The sequence below is a fragment of the Eretmochelys imbricata genome, chromosome 10 (assembly GCF_965152235.1).
Source record: "Eretmochelys imbricata isolate rEreImb1 chromosome 10, rEreImb1.hap1, whole genome shotgun sequence".
NCBI classification, from domain to species: domain Eukaryota; kingdom Metazoa; phylum Chordata; order Testudines; family Cheloniidae; genus Eretmochelys; species Eretmochelys imbricata.
The window spans coordinates 17416599-17433098 of NC_135581.1; positions in this window are offsets into that span (position 1 = coordinate 17416599).

Here is a 16500-nt window from a genome sequence, read left to right on the forward strand (position 1 = left end):
CCTGCCAGTGCTGTGTACTGTAAACACAGCCACACCAATCCAATGAATCACCCAACTTTTGTACATCCTTTATCACAGGTGTCCCTACTGCCCTCCCAAAAAGCCCACTCTATCTGCTGTCAGCCTTACAACAGTTATACAGTGTTGTTTATCCATACCAAGGAGCCCTGAACCACAAACATTCAGATGCGTAGGCAGCCTTGCTCAGCATCACAGCTCTTCAGCAGCAGGCTTCCTGCTGGCGACTGACAAATGTGACAAAGATCAGGCTTGCAGTTTCTGACCCTGGCTGTGCCACAGATTTGCTGTGCAGCCTTCGACAAATCAATTAATCTAACCACATCCTTGTCTTCACTAGAAAAAAAAGGTGTGTTTCTGTTGTGTGCGCTAGTTAACCCATGTTAAAAATCTAATGTAGACAAGGCAAGCTGTACTTTTTACAAACGTTACCTGGTTGAGGCAAACCCTAGGCTTCCCCACAAGAGTTTACCGCAACCTGCTTATGCTTGTTAAAAGTACACCTTTTCCCCTAAGGTGGCCGTGGCCAGTGTCTCAGATTATCTATTGGGAAAAATGGAGAGACCATCCCTTATCTCACAGATGTGTCGTAAGGCTTAATTCAATTATATTTATAAACTTGGACACTCTCCAACAGAAGATCCTACACCAGTGAGAATGAATGATTATTCCTGTATTATAATCATTTAGGCTTTGTCTATACCAGAAAAGGTTGGGGTTTTTTTTATACAAGCAAAGGTGTGAATTTCAAGTGGTATAACCTCCCCTGAGTGCATTTTATTCCAATATAAAACAGCCCCCTCCCCTCCCAGTTTACCTTATGTCAGTTGGGAATGGATTTAAGCTAAACTGAAAAATGTCACTCCTATACCTGAAAACAAGTGTCTACAGGGAGTTATTCAGTACAACTGGCAAAATTTGTCTACTTTGTGTAATGAACATAGGCTTTGAACCAGATCCTGAAGTCCCTACTTGGACAAGAAACTTTTGTCTGAGTTACAAGGAACTGCACCATCAGGCCCTTTGTATTTATTTCTTTTAAACCAGCATCCCTAGTTCTCTTCCCAGGAGGACTCACGGCACCTTCCCTACCTTTTCAGTAAATTTGGGGTGGTGCTTACAATGCCAATATTGGCATTTTCTCTTTAATACAGATCCAGATTTATTACTCATCAAGCAAAATGGTAATCTATCCAGAGTACTTATATTACCACCATTACCATAGTCTCTCAACACCTCCCAGTCTTTAATGTATTTATCCTCATGCAAGGTAGGGCAGTTCTATTATCCCCATCTACAGACAGAGAACTGAGGCACAGAGAGACTAAGTGACTTACCCAAGGAAGTCAGTGAAGGAGCAGGGAATTGAATCTGAGTTTTCAGAGTCCCAGGCAAAGACACTAGCCACAGGACCATCCTTCAATACCAAAATCTGGAAGAAACAAAACACTTAGACGTTATTTATTTTTTTTAAGTACACACCTTATTGTGGAGCTTATATTCCAAACATTCCGGTAGGTGGTTATAGCTCTTATATTTTGTACACACATACACACTTTCTTTTTTATATATATTCTGTTTTATAACGACTTGGGGCCATTAGGGACTGTTGATTAATCAGATCATCCTATAGAAATGAATGGACAATTCTGCTGAAGAATCAGTGCTACAATACAGCCCATGGCCCAAGGTAGCCCCTCTCTGCAATCATTCTTAAGAATCCTTGAATGTTGGCTGTTGTCACTCACAACACCAGCTGGAGAGAATCAGTTGACTTCACTGTAAGATTGGTTTCCTTCCCTGAAACCCTTCTGACATTATGGACCCAATCCTGCTCCATTGACATCAATTCCAGTTTTGCATTGGCTGCAACGGGAGCATGGCCAAGCCCTAATGCTACTAGTTAGCCGCATTTTCCTGTCTGAGTGCTACTTAAAATAGGACACCAAAGTAGCAAACAAAACAAACTGCAACAAAATGCAATATTAATTGCTCCCCTTGCCTTCCTTTTTGGTTTCTTCTATAATCAATACCCTTCGATTAAGGCATTCTATTGCTTTATGTAACTGCTCTTTTGTAAAGCCAAAAGTGGGTTATTTTTGAAATCTTCCTCAGCATTGTTTGATTGTCCCCTTCCAGGCTTCCGGGAAAGTAAAACTATGGCAGGTCAACAGAACATCTTGTAGCAGGACACAGGAGCCATTGCTGCGGATAAACAAGATATTTACAGGTTTCAGAGTAGCAGCCATGTTAGTCTGTATCTGCAAAAAGAACAGGAGTACTTGTGGCACCTTAGAGACTAACAAATTTATTTCAGCATAAGCTTTCGTGGGCTATAGCCCACCTCATCAGATGCATGCAGTGGAAAATACAGTAGGACGATTTTATATACCCACAGAGAACAGGAAACAATGGGTGTTACCATGCACACTATAACAAGAGTGATCAGTTAAGGTGAGCTATTACCAGCAGGAGAGAAAAAAAAACCTTTTGTAGCGATAATCAAGATGGGCCGATTCCAGCAGTTAACAAGAACGTGTGAGGAACAGTAGGGGGGAAAAACAAACATGGGGAAATAGTTTTACTTTGTGTAATGGCTGACTTAGAACAACACTTCCTCAGCTCTCGTCCCCTAATGCCCCTACTTTACTTGCGCTATATTGATGACATCTTCATCATCTGGACCCATGGAAAAGAAGCCCTTGAGGAATTCCACCATGATTTCAACAATTTCCATCCCACCATCAACCTCAGCCTGGACCAGTCCACACAAGAGATCCACTTCCTGGACACTACAGTGCTAATAAGCAATGGTCACCTAAACACCATTCTATACCAGAAACCTCCTGACCGCTATTCCTACCTACATGCCTCCAGCTTTCACCCTGACCACACCACACGATCCACTGTCTACAGCCAAGCTGTACGATACAACCGCATTTGCTCCAACCCCTCAGACAGAGACAAACACTTACAAGATCTCTATCAAGCGTTCTTACAACTACAATACCCACCTGCTGAAGTGAAGAAACAGATGGACAGAGCCAGAAGAGTACCCAGAAGTCACCTACTACAGGACAGGCCCAACAAAGAAAATAACAGAACACCACTAGCTGTCACCTTCAGCCCCCAACTAAAACCGCTCCAGCGCATCATCAACCTATCCTGAAGGACAACCCATCACTCTCACTGATCTTGGGAGACAGGCCAGTCCTTGCTTACAGACAGCCCCCCAACCTGAAGCAAATACTCACCAGCAACCACACAACAAAAACACTAACCCAGGAACCTATCCTTGCAACAAAGCCCGTTGCCAGCTGTGTCCACATATCTATTCAGGGGACACCATCATAGGGCCTAATCACATCAGCCACACTATAAGGGGCTCGTTCACCTGCACATCTACCAATGTGATATATGCCATCATGTGTCAGCAATGCCCCTCTGCCATGTACATTGGCCAAACCAGACAGTCTCTACGTAAAAGAATAAATGGACACAAATCAGATGTCAAGAATTATAACATTCAAAAACCAGTCGGAGAATACTTCAATCTCTCTGGTCACTCGATTACAGACCTAAAAGTCTCAATTCTTCAACAAAAAAACTTCAAAAACAGACTCAAATGAGAGAGTACTGAATTGGAATTAATTTGGAAACTGGACACCATTAAATTAGGCTTGAATAAAGACTGGGAGTGGATGTGTCATTACACAAAGTAAAACTATTTCCCCATGTTTATTCCCCTCCCAACCCCCCCACTGTTCCTTACATGTTCTTGTCAACTGCTGGAAATGGCCCACCTTGATTATCACTACAAAAGGTGTTGTTTTTTTCTCTCGTGCTGGTAATAGCTCACCTTACCTGATCACTCTTGTTACAGTCTGTACGGTAACACCCACTATTTCATGTTCTCTGTGTATATAAAATCTCCCCACTGTATTTTCCACTGCATGCATCCGATGACGTGAGCTGTAGCTCACGAAAGCTTATGCTCAAATAAATTTGTTAGTCTCTAAGGTGCCACAAATCCTCCTTTTCTTTTTGCAGATACAGACTAACATGGCTGCTACTCTGAAACCGGAGTTAACAGGCAGGATGATTCTTATCCCACCCCAAACTCCTAGGCTGAACATACCATCTCCAAATAACAGTCAGCCAATAAGGAGGAGCTCCTTTTTACAGGGTTTTTTTTTGCAATTAATTTTTAAATAAATTAATGAACTCACCCTTATTGCCCTCTCTAGCGGCTGCACAAGTGACTGCTGGAGGAGTGGGAATGTACCTCAGCTGGTCTCCAGTTCATCTAGTTCCCTGCAGCCTGGACTTTTAGGCTTGGAACCTCCACACCACAAAATAGAGGTGGTGCATCCCAGGGGACGGGGTGCTCCTGAAGCCCAGGCAGCGAGGGCCCAATTCGCAGCATAGTGACTACAAAGCCTGGAATACCCCTGGTGCTCTGAGCCTCTGCATTTCTCCTGCCACAAACCCACACTGTGGGAAGTGTTCCAGGGCACAGGTGGGCCTTCTGGAGGTGGAAGGGGGTGTGAGCTGGGCAATCCTGCATTCCAGCTACTCTTCGGCAACCACAAAGCCCATAAGCACACTGTAGCAGCTTTTCGGGCTGACTAAACCAGCTCCTGGTAGCCAAGCTCAGGCGAGAACAAGCCATTTCCCATTCTCTGAATTGGGCTCTGCACTGATGAACAGACGAACTGGGGCCTTAGACTCCTCAGCTTCATTAACTATCTCTGCTGTGCACTGGCTAAACTCCCAAAGTCCTGTCCCAGCATTCACTGGGCTCAGGGTAAAACCTGGGAAGGAAACTCTGGCTTAGTCTCTGATTGCTTCAGAGTCCTGGTCAGGAACATGCAGGGAACATTCCCAGGATATTGCTGGGGACTTGAATGGCTATATCTTGTGGAGAGATTCTCCCAAACATGAGAGCCTGATGCTTGTGTGCTAGTTGTGAGTAGAGGCCAGCGGAATTAGTAAAAGGTCATTCAACTCTTCCTCGCTAACATATTTACTCTCCTCCTCCCACACTCTTAAGGACATCTGCAGAGGCTTTATCATCAAGTCCACTGCAGAGTAGTCATTAACATGCCACACAAAGCCAGACTTTCTTTCCCCCCCCGTAAGTCACCAATGACCAACCAAAAAGAAATAGAATTTTTTTTTTTTTTACTTCAAACATGTGACAACTCTGAATAAATCAACAAGGAGAGGCTGTTTGTGCAACTCTGGCAAATGATTATAGTAGCCCTGATGCCACAATTTGAAACACATGGATGGAGCAGAACTCCATTAACTAAGTGGGGGCTCCATGCCAGAGGGTGGAGCAGAGTGTAGGATCAGGGCCTGTGTTTCTCCAGGGCTGATCTGAAATGCCTGTGACCTTTCCTACCAACAATGTCCCTATCAGTATGAGCTCTGCTGATTCTAGAGGTAAGTTTCAGGTGACAAGAACATAACACAGCAAGTGGAATTTCTCTGTGACCTTCAATTCTCCCCTCTGCCGGATCACATCATTGCATTTTCACAACCGGAGCAAAGTCACCATTTGCTGGTTTCATTTGAGATGCCCATACTTCTGGCCAAACTCCATTTCCTTCCCTCCAAAGCTGTAAGAGTGGTCTATGACTCAGCCTTCAATCAAATACAGTGTGGACTATTAAAAAGGACATGGAACATAAAAATAAAGTTCCTAGAATACATTTTCTGGGCAGGAATCTTTACAGCTCCTGTATTTATCCTGTAAAACACAACATCCTGTTTCACCAATAGATTTACACCAATATACATAAGTGCTATTTTTAAAGTAAATTTTTCCCTGTGGTGAGAGCATCCAGCTGTTAAGGAACGCAATGGACTGGAAATAAATATTGTGCATTGAAAGATGCCCAAATCCCTTAAGGGTAAAATCCTACCAACTTTACACAGGACTCACTGAGACAACACTCCAAAAATCAATGAGAATTTTGCCTAAGAAAGGATCCCAGGTCGAGCCAAGCAAACTGTAGAGAAATGTGAGTTGGTGGGAGAGAAAGGGACTGGTGGGATTGTCCTGGGTTTGAATTCACAAATCTTCCCTGAAAATGGAGCATTTCTGATGAAGTTGGGCATGGTGCATTTTCCATTGTTTGGATGTTTGTGGAAATGTTAACAGATGTATGTCCCTGTGAGGCAACCTGGTTCATTTGACTGAACACAGGACTGGGAGGCTGGAACTCCTGAGTTCTCTCCCCACTCGTCCAACTGAGTGGCCTAAGAACTATTTTGTTTTGCTCTAACAATTCACAATAGCACGTTAGGCCTCACAACACCTCTGTGAGGTAGGTAAATATCCCCATTATACAGCTGGGGAAATCTGCCAGAACAGAGCATCTCTCATCCAAAGTTCTGCTCCAGATCTCATTGAAATCTACCTTTCCACTGATTTCAATGGGCTTTGGATCTGGCTGTCAACCCTCTGAAACACACACACCAGGAGTCTTTCTGATTTGACACACGCATCATTGAGAAAAATAACCAGTCTCCCAAGATTTTCCCCAAAATAGAAATTTTAGAGACATGAAATCACACAAGATTAAATGGGGGGAAATGCTGCATGAATCCCCACAAAAAAATAATAATGTGGCTAATTTTGTACAACTCCAATGTCAGGATTTGGCCCTAAATCTGATCCTAAAAATATTTCTAAAGTATGTGAAATATGCTTTTTAAAGGAGGTAAACCAAGAGGCACTTAAAAGATCTCCAGGGAAAAAAAGTCTTTACTCTTCAAAGGTTTCAGTACAACCTTCAGAGTAAGCTTGAAGGGTATTTTCGATGTGCTTTCAGGCAGCAAAAACCCTTGTGTAACATTGAATGAACTGAGGACAGTTGTCATGAAAATATCTTTCTGTGGTACTGGCTTTCCTTCCCCAGCTATAATTGTTCAGCATAAAGCATATCAGTGACAAATCTCAATTACACTTAAGAAAAATAGATAGATTCCAAAGAGAAATATACTGAGTGGCTGTCACTCGAAATACATGGTAATGGTGCAATTTTCCAATTCAGGGCTACTTATTCAATCATTTAGTAAAACAATTTATGTGTTTGAGAAACAGAGAAAAATACCATCCAAAGCTTGAAAGGTGGGTGTTCACCTTTGCTCAGGCCCTGAGAAGGGATGGAATAGCTCCATTGAAGTCAACAGGACTATCCTAATTTACTCCAGGTTAGGATCTGGCACAGAGACTGGTGGAAAATGGCATGTTGAAAGCTACCAACATGAATAACATGAGGAAAATTGCCAGAAAAAGAAGACTGAAAGACCATTTTTAGAGGCTTTTCTGATCCCTTCTTTGGAAAGGTAAGAACTATACTTCAGATCTTGAGCTGGAGTAAACTGGTGTAGTCCCATTGATTTCAGGGGGACTATACTGATTACATGGGTTGAAGCTCCAGCCCTTTGCCAGTTGAGTGATGCTCTGACACACTGAGAGTCCACCTAGGATACAACACATAGTCCTTTTGTTGTGGCCTGGTGTGTATGACCAGGCTTTGATTATGCTCACTTTAAAATCCAGAGTGAAAACCTGACCCCATTGAAATTAATGGTGAAAATCTCATTAACTTCAGTTTTCAGAGTAAAAAGAAAAGGAGTACTTGTGGCACCTTAGAGACTAACCAATTTATTTGAGCATGAGCTTTCGTGAGCTACAGCTCACTTCATCGGATGCATACCATGGAAACTGTGGAAGTTTTCAGAGTAGCAGCCCTGTTAGTCTGTATTCGCAAAAAGAAAAGGAGTACTTGTGGCACCTTAGAGACCAACAAATTTATTTGAGCATAAGCTTTCGTGAGCGACAGCTCACTTCATCGAATGCATTCAGTGGAAAATACAGTGGGGTGATTTATATACATAGAGAACATGAAACAATGGGTGTTACCATACACACTGTAACCAGAGTGATCACTTAAGGTGAGCTATTACCAGCAGGAGAGGAGTGTGGGGGGGAAACCTTTTGTAGTGATAATCAAGGTGAGCCATTTCCATAACTTCAGTGAGGCCAGGATTTCACCTCAGGCCTCCAAGGGCAGTAATCATGAGAGAGAGCTTGGTTTTCTAAGCTTTAAAGCCATGGCATTATGGTATTGTATGTTTGTAAGTACAGAACATTTTTGAATTCGTCATTTCCCTCTCTTTATAGAACAGTGACATAAAACTGTATCAAAAGGATTTTATTCTTTTTAAAAGCAAAGCTGGATGCTTAATTTATGAAAGTCTCTTTGATTTGGTTCACAATGAGATGATGAGCTGCTCCTTGACCAGTAGGTGTCATTGTAATCAATAGAAAACGTACCAGGCTCTTCGCTGGAAGAGAGTGATTTGTCCCAAGCAATCATAAAATATTCTGTTTGGATTTAAAGGATGACTATTTTGCTTCTAGACGTACACTCAGTTCACACCAAGGGGGCAACATTGTTCATCAGAAATGTCAGTGGAGAGGAAAGTGAGTGATATGCATGGGTATAATTTCCGGGACTCTACTTTACATTACAAATGTAGATATTATGCTCAAATGGGACTGACGTGTGTTTAGATGCATAAAAAGAAACTCTGTTTAAGGTCCCAGATGATGCACATAAGCTATATGTGGAGTTAAAATATATAAATAAAGGCATTTTAAAAGAAATATTTGAAAAATCAATCCAGCCCTAGCTAAACCTGAGTTCAGATGTCTGTGAGTAAATCTGAGTTCAGATGTCAGTGATCTGTTACCTCTGTTGATGTCCTTAACAGCTAGAGAATGACAAAGAGTGCTGGGAATCTAAGTAAGCATTTTAGGTAATAGCAGTGCCTACAACTGTTGAGTTAGAACTGCTGCACCCTCAGCTCAGTTCTTGGCAGGTAAAACGTCTCGCAGTTCCCACTGCACTGAAAGTGGAACATATGCATAATGAGCCTGCCTCTGCCTCACTGAAACCATTTGCAAAATTCCCATGGATTCAGTGGTGCACGGCTGGGGCCTACATGTCCACACTTGACCCTCAGATCTGCTGATATCGAACCATGTTACATACATCAGAGGCCTCTACTGTTGTATTTGAATTTGGTCCCATTTTGAAGATATCTGATCCTCAGATGGTGTAAAACATCCTAGCTCCATGGAAGTAAATTGAGTTACAGTAAATTAAACCATCTGATTTAAACTATTCCAGATATCTTTCCAGTGTGTAATAAAGTGCACAAAGCCCCACTCTGTGGGGAGTTTTAATCACATGCGCCTGGCGCTACAGAATTTCTTGATTCAGAATTCATGTATCTTAAATTTAACCCTATATTAATTGAGCACTAGCAACTGCATTAAATCTTAATCTGTCCATGGTTCTCTGCAGTGTAATGTGATGTGTTTGTGCATTGCTGATGGGCAGTAAATAAGAATGTTGAGAAAAGGAATTAATATAATCCTGACTGTGCAGTAAATCTCACCTGCATTCTGTTTCTCCCATTTATTGGTAATTAAATTGAAATGATTGGTCCAGGATTATTACTAGAGAATGCTCCCTGTTTATGAGACAATAGCAATTTCGTGCTAAGAAAATACAGAAGGCAATGGCTGTGGCGTTCATCAGCCCAAAATACAAGGATTACCAAACAATTAAAGAGGATTCTCAAGTTATAACCCCTCTGCTGATATGGGCTCTCCCTTCTCTAAATCCAGTCCTCCCCTGCTGCCCCCCATCCCTGTACTTCTCCACTCCCTTCTTCCCTTTGCCTTATATTGATTTTTTTAATACTCTATCTTTCCTACACTTCCTTCCTCCCACTGCCACTGAAAAAGAATATCCCACTCAGTTATTTAATAGCTGGAGGTGCAAGAAGCAGTGGGATGTGCATATTCTACACTTACTGTGAAAAATCCTTACAGCTGCTATGCATACCCATGCCCTCTCTTTGGGTACTAATGGCTCTCAGCCAATCAGAGCACAGGGATTTCCATTCTGTAGGGTTACTGAGTGCAATTGTTATGGAAATCAGTCCTCCCCCACCAATCAAGCTGCATGGATTTGCATAATGAAATATAACAGAGCAGTTGTGGGTCAGTAACTGCACAGCATGACTGCACTCTATTGTTTGAGGCAATTCCATATCTGTATAACAGGAAATTCTTGGAATACTATTGTCTGCCTAGCTAGCCTTTCATACTATGTCACCATCCTGGTTTCCGAGCAGCTGTGAAACAATGAGGTGAAATCAGAGCCTTGTAATCAGTCTGCAAATAAGCTGCAAACTTGCACAGCTGATAACAGGATATTCTCTTAACGATCCCTGATGATGAAGGGAGGTCTGGTGGTCAACGCCTCAGATTGGAACTCATCAGCAAAACTGGGTTCCCTCCTGGTTCTGCCATGACTCCCTGCGTCGCTTTGGGTAAATCATCTAAACTCTCTTGGCCTTAGTTCCCCAGCTGTAAAATGAGGATGGATGATAATACGCTCTTCCTCCAATACTTTGTGTGTCTTGTCTGTATAGACTGGAAGATCTATAGCGCTCACAGTCACAGATATGGGAAACAAATATTTGATAACAGGCTCTTCAGTCTAGCACACAAAGGTAACGATAAAATGGCAGAAGCTGAAGCTAAACAAATTCAGACTGGAAAAAGGACATACATTTTTAATAGGGAGGGCAGTTAGCCCCTGGGACAACCAAGGGTTGAGGTAGATTTTCCATCACTGGCTATTTTTAAATTGATTAGATTTTTGTTATGCTCTAGCTCAAACAGGAATTGTTTGGGGGATATTATATAGCCTGTGATATACAGGAAGTCAGACTGGACGATCACAGGGATCCCTTCTGGCCTTGGAATCTAAGAATCTTCAAGTAGGGGTGGTCTTTTACTGTCCCCCTAAATTCAGCTAGGGCCTCTAAGTGGTATCATAATACAAACAGTAACAATCATTAATACTGCAGCTGTAATTATTACAATCATTTTCATATGCTTTGTATTGATCTCTTTAAAACCACTAGTTTAAATAGAATTGGAGTAAACACAACACCACAGAGCCAGTAAACCCACATGATCAGTATAGCAAGAGTAAAGAGTTCTCCAGGAGCCACAGTCCAGTGTAAAATTCTATTTGTGATCTATTGTATGAAAGCTTTTCTTTCTGTCCCTGCAGAAGAGTGACACACTCAGGGCTATGGGAAAGAAAGCCAGGAGGATGGGGTGAGGTGGAGTGGGGTGAGGCGTGTGCACCAGGTAAGGAGGCAGAGGAAATTTTTAAATTAGTATGACATTTTGTGGCATTACAGAGTAGGCATTCGCGGATGGGTCAATGGTCTCCACTCCAGCACTGCTGTGCCATGGCACTCTCACTGCTGTGGAATTTTGCTCAGGGCATTGTTGCAGAAGAGACAAATTACAGATATGCTTCTAAATAACATCATATAGGCTCACTGCTTGCTGGGGATTCAGAAGGGGAGTCGTCGGAGACCAAGTAGTAAAGAGAGGCTTAGAAAAATGAACTGGCAGTGGGGATGTGTGTGGGGAAGGTCAACAGGAAGAGTAAGACAACTCAAAAGCAAAGGATAATCCATTTATCTAATTGCTTGGGGTCTTTTTCAGTAAAGCCCAACTTGAACCTATATTATATGCATAGATGGGTAGGTGTGTGATTTCTCCGTCCCACCCACTGTTGAGAAAGAATACTGAATGTGCACCTACCTACCAGAGATATGGTGTGAGCAGGGGCGGGTCCCCACCTAGTGTTAAGAGTCTGTGATGGTAGCACCATCTAGTGGTAAGCGGTAGGGGAACCTGGACCCTCCCACTCCATCAGGCCCTGACCCAAGAGCCTTACTTGCGTGTCTTATGGAAGACGTCTGCTACCTGTGGTCCAGATGCCATCTTCCCTGTGTCTCTTCCTACTGCTCTGTTTCTCCTTGGGGCATGTCGTGGCTTGTGGTTTTTCCTTGCAACATGGCCCACAGGCCTCTGCAAGCTGGGGAGCCCCAGTTTCATGCAGCAGTCTTCCTCCTGGGAATACTCTCCTAGCATAACCTCTCCATAGCAGTGCATGCTGGTCACTCTCTATTCCCCCACCACCTCTGCTGTTCTAAGGGGAATCCCTTCGAAGCCCCTCTCCAACAAGATCATGCCCAGCAAGCCTGTCAGGGTGGGGCTTCCCAGGCCCTGAGTTGTTACTGCATCTCATCTCTCCAGTGTTGGGGTTTGTCTACCCCAACACACACACACCCAGTTTGGTGTTGGCATTTCTGAGTCCAAGTCTTGCAGTACCCCATCCCAGGGAAATAAATCTGTATTCTGGTGTTTGTTCTCCAGCCTAGGGACCACATGGAAGGCATAGGTTTGTACAGCCAAATACTTCCTCATAATCCAGGGGTTGGTGTCTTTTATGGACTTTAGCCAGTGAGGGATGCATATGGTGTTCCCAGCAGGTAATACTGCAATGCTTATATGGCCCACTTCATCACCAAGGCCTCTTCTTCTATAGTCAAGTAGGTCTTCTCTAAGAGAAATAGTTTCCTGCTGATATTGGATGTTCTTCTCAATCAAAATCTTAGCCTGTGCATCACCTCATGTCCAAAACTTCTTTTCACCAGCCCTAGCCCCAAGCATTTTTGTCCAGGAATGCATCCATCAGATGTTGGAAGGTGGCTGTAGCCCTATGAAGGCCGAAGGACATGATCTTGAAATGGTACAGGCCGAAAGGAGTTGCAATGGTAATTTTCTCTCAAGATCCCTTTGTTAAGGGGATCTGCCAGTAGCCGTTGATCAGATCTACAGTCAAGATATACTTTGTGGCTTCCCAATCTCTCCAACAACTCATCAACTCGTGGCATGGGATATGCATCAAATGTAGATATAGCATTCACTTTTCTGAAGTTGATGCAAATCCAGGTTGTCGCATTCACCTTGTGCACCAAGACAACTGGTTTCCACCACCCACTGTGGGATTCTTCTATCACCCCGAGGTCCAACATCACCTACAGCTCCCAATATACAGTGTTCCACCTCTTCATGCACAGGTGACAGCTCTCACAGATTTTCCAGCTAGGCTGCGTTGTGATGAGGTGACAAATCAGCCAGGTTTGTCCAAGTCATGATGAGGATACAGAAAGGAAAGATCTGACCACCTGCAATATCTGCGCCCATTGAGATGGCTGGAGCCCTTCCCCCAAGGGAATCATGTCTGAATCCTGGATAAAGGAGGTTGTGGGCCCAGTTTTGGATCGGGAGCAGGGGGGAAAGGGCGGAGGGTGATATGAATAAGCTCTCTTGGTCTCACCATGTCTTCAGAAGGTTTATGCAGTAAATCTGTCTCTCTTTCTTCTCAGATCTGCTAATCCACTGCTCCTACCGGGCAAGCCACCTCAAAGGGCTCTTACTACCTAGCCATTAATTTTAACTCTGAGCTGGGTAACAACAGCAGTACCCTGTCACCAGGCTGGAATTCGTGTGGGTGGGTGCCCCTATTAAAGGCCCAAGAGTATCAAGAGCAAGCCTATAGGAGGTTTTCCTTTGTCTTCAGCTTCTTTTGTAGCTGGAGGACATACTACGCTGGGCTCTTGCTCCTCCCAGGTTTTACAAACGGATTCCAGGATCCCCCAGGGTTTGAGGGGTGAGAACACCATTGAGGCCTGGGGAACCTCACACACTGCAAATCAGAGGGGTGGTAACAAGCAGTCCTAGTTGCAAGGGTCTTCAGCCACACATTTTCTCAGCATCCCCTTCAGGGTCCTGTTGAAGCATTCAGCTAGCCCATAGTTTGGGTGTGGTGAACAGATGTTCTCAAAGATGTTATTTTCAGTAGCTCGCACAAGTTCTTCATCAGTCATGACATGAAGTTAGTTCATACCCTGGACCATTATTATTTCTTTGGGGATCCCCACCCTCACAAAGACCTGAGTTCTGTTGGTATGGTCACTGCATTGGTCATGTGAAGCAGAATGGTCTTAGGGTACTGGGTCACATCATCCACAATTATCAGTGTGCGTTGGTGTCCATTTGTGCTTGTCTCTAGCAGTCCTATAAAATCCATGCCAGTCCTCTCAAAGGGGGTGTCTACTACTGGCATCAGGATAAAGGGGGTTCTTGGCATGCTCTTGGTCCTGCCAACTGACACTTGGGGCAGAACATGCAGTAAGCCCTTACCTCTTTGTAGATGCCTAGCCAAGAGAATCTGATGGTGGTTCTCTCAAGGGTTTACTCCCTCCAGAGGTAACCAGAATATGGAACCCAGTGCACAAGACAAAGTAGCTCCCTCCCAAAGGGATGAGGTACCAGAAGTCGGTCTGGACCTTGTTGTCTGGTAGTCATGTACCAACCAGTAGAGTTGTTCCTCTTTCAACTCGAGGTGTGGCTATTTTTTTGTTTTCTTTGTCAGTCGATTACCCCCCATTGACAGTAGCCAGCTGTTCATGTGCCCAACACAAGGTGGGGTTTCCTTTCTGTTCCCCTATGAAAACCCTGTTTTGGGTCACCCACTCCATATTCAAGTGGTGTTGAGTTTGCTGGTCTTGCTGGTCCCGCAGGGACACTTTCTGAGGTTGTCAAGTTCCTTTCCCAGGTTTTCTCACACTCCTGCGTCAGCCAGATCTGCAGATCCAGCCTCTTTTTCAACCTCAGAGGTGTGGTCATTCCCCCTGACTGGCTTCCTCTCCAATACCTGCAAGACCTCACTGAAGTATTTCCAGTCACAGCCCAGGACCACCGGGGTAAGCGAGGGAGGCTGCTAACCCCACACAGAGAGTCTCAGTGTGGTTCCCCACTGTAAGCTGTATCACCTTAATGGAGGACAGGTGCACATCTCTGTGTATACATTGAAGGAAAATTATAGCAGTTGGTGTCCCATGGGCCTTAACCAGCTTTTCCTTACGAGGGTCTGGCTGCACTCTGAATCTATTAAACCCATCAATTTGGATCCATAGACCCTCACTGGGACTACCATCTTGGATAAACCCTGTGGGAAGCGGTGGCCCGCCCTTGCTGCTTCCCACAGCTCCCGTTGGCCAGGAACGGCAAACTGTGGCCACTGGGAGCTGCGACTGGCCGTACCTGAGGACGCTCCAGGTAAACAAAGTGTCTCATGGCCTGCCAGGGGCTTGCCCTGAACAAGCCGCAAACCATGTTTGGGAACCACTGTCTTACAGTAATCTAACACTGATCAAGGCAAATGGAGGTCAGTTCACTAACACCCTTACATGTGGTTAGTCATATTAGCTACAGATACACCAAAGAAGGGTTACCGAAAGAGGGGAACAATCAAAAAGATTTACATTTGCTGAAGAACTGAATTGTATTGCACTATTTGTGGGCCAAGTTTTCCAGCACATGAGTTCATCTGGTTGGTCCCTTTCTTTGGTTTACCACTCTGTCTGCAGTTTGTGTTTATCTATGAATGGACTTTTATGCCATGATCATCACTGTGGGTTCTGTGTGTCTTACTAGGATTTGGACGTGAGAAGTGGGGCAAGTATCGCCTAGCACTCGACTGGGACTCAGAAGACCTGGGTTTATTCCTAGCTCTGCAACTGGCCTTGCTGGGTGACCTTGCACAAGTCTCTGTACCTCAGTTTCCCCATTTGTAAAATGGGGATGATGATACTGAGCTCCTTTGTCAAGTGCTTTGTGATCTGCCAATGAAGCATGAAGAGGTAGGTATTAAGTATGCATCAATTTGGATAAAGAGGTTAAGTTCTAGAATCAGCTCGAGAGCAAGAGGCACTGTAACTACTCATTTTATCACGGCTGTCTTTCCTCCATAGCACTCAGGTTATTTGAAGAAATCACACCCCAGCCACACAATTGTGTTGATACTGTGTCAGCCAAGCTGAGCAGTTCAGCTACCCTAAAGGCAAAAGCAGCACCATGGAAGCAAGCCCACATATGCTGAGGTTAAAGGTTAAGGTTGATTCTGGATTGTTTGAGGTAGTAATGTTAGTGAAGAGAGTACATTTCAAAACAGAACTTTTTCTTTAACAAGATTCTGTGTGGAAAAATCAGGCGGGCGTGGGTGCTTCCCTACATCTAGGATGGGCACTGATGGGTCCATGCTGATGAGGTGACTTCTAATTGCATGAGGGTGGCTCCTTGCTAGCAACTGGAGTGAAACCATAAACAAGCAAAAATCCCCCCCACAATATAGTGTGGTTGCCATTTACAGGGGCTTTAGCGAATCATACTTTTCAACTAGTTTAAAGGGGAACATAGTTTCTGCTTAATATATTCTCCTGGAATACCATATTATCACTGGGGATGTCTGTGTTTCTCTGGAGGGCGCGATTCCTAGTGAAGCAGGTGCTCTGTCCCATTCCCACGCATATCAACATGCAGTGTGGCACTACTAATCAAATCCACCTTCAGATGGATTACTACTCTGTTAGAGTGTAAACCCAAGGAGAGTGGGAGAACATAGCTGATTAGGCTGCCTGTTCCAGAGGTAGGAGGCAAATTCTGAAGAC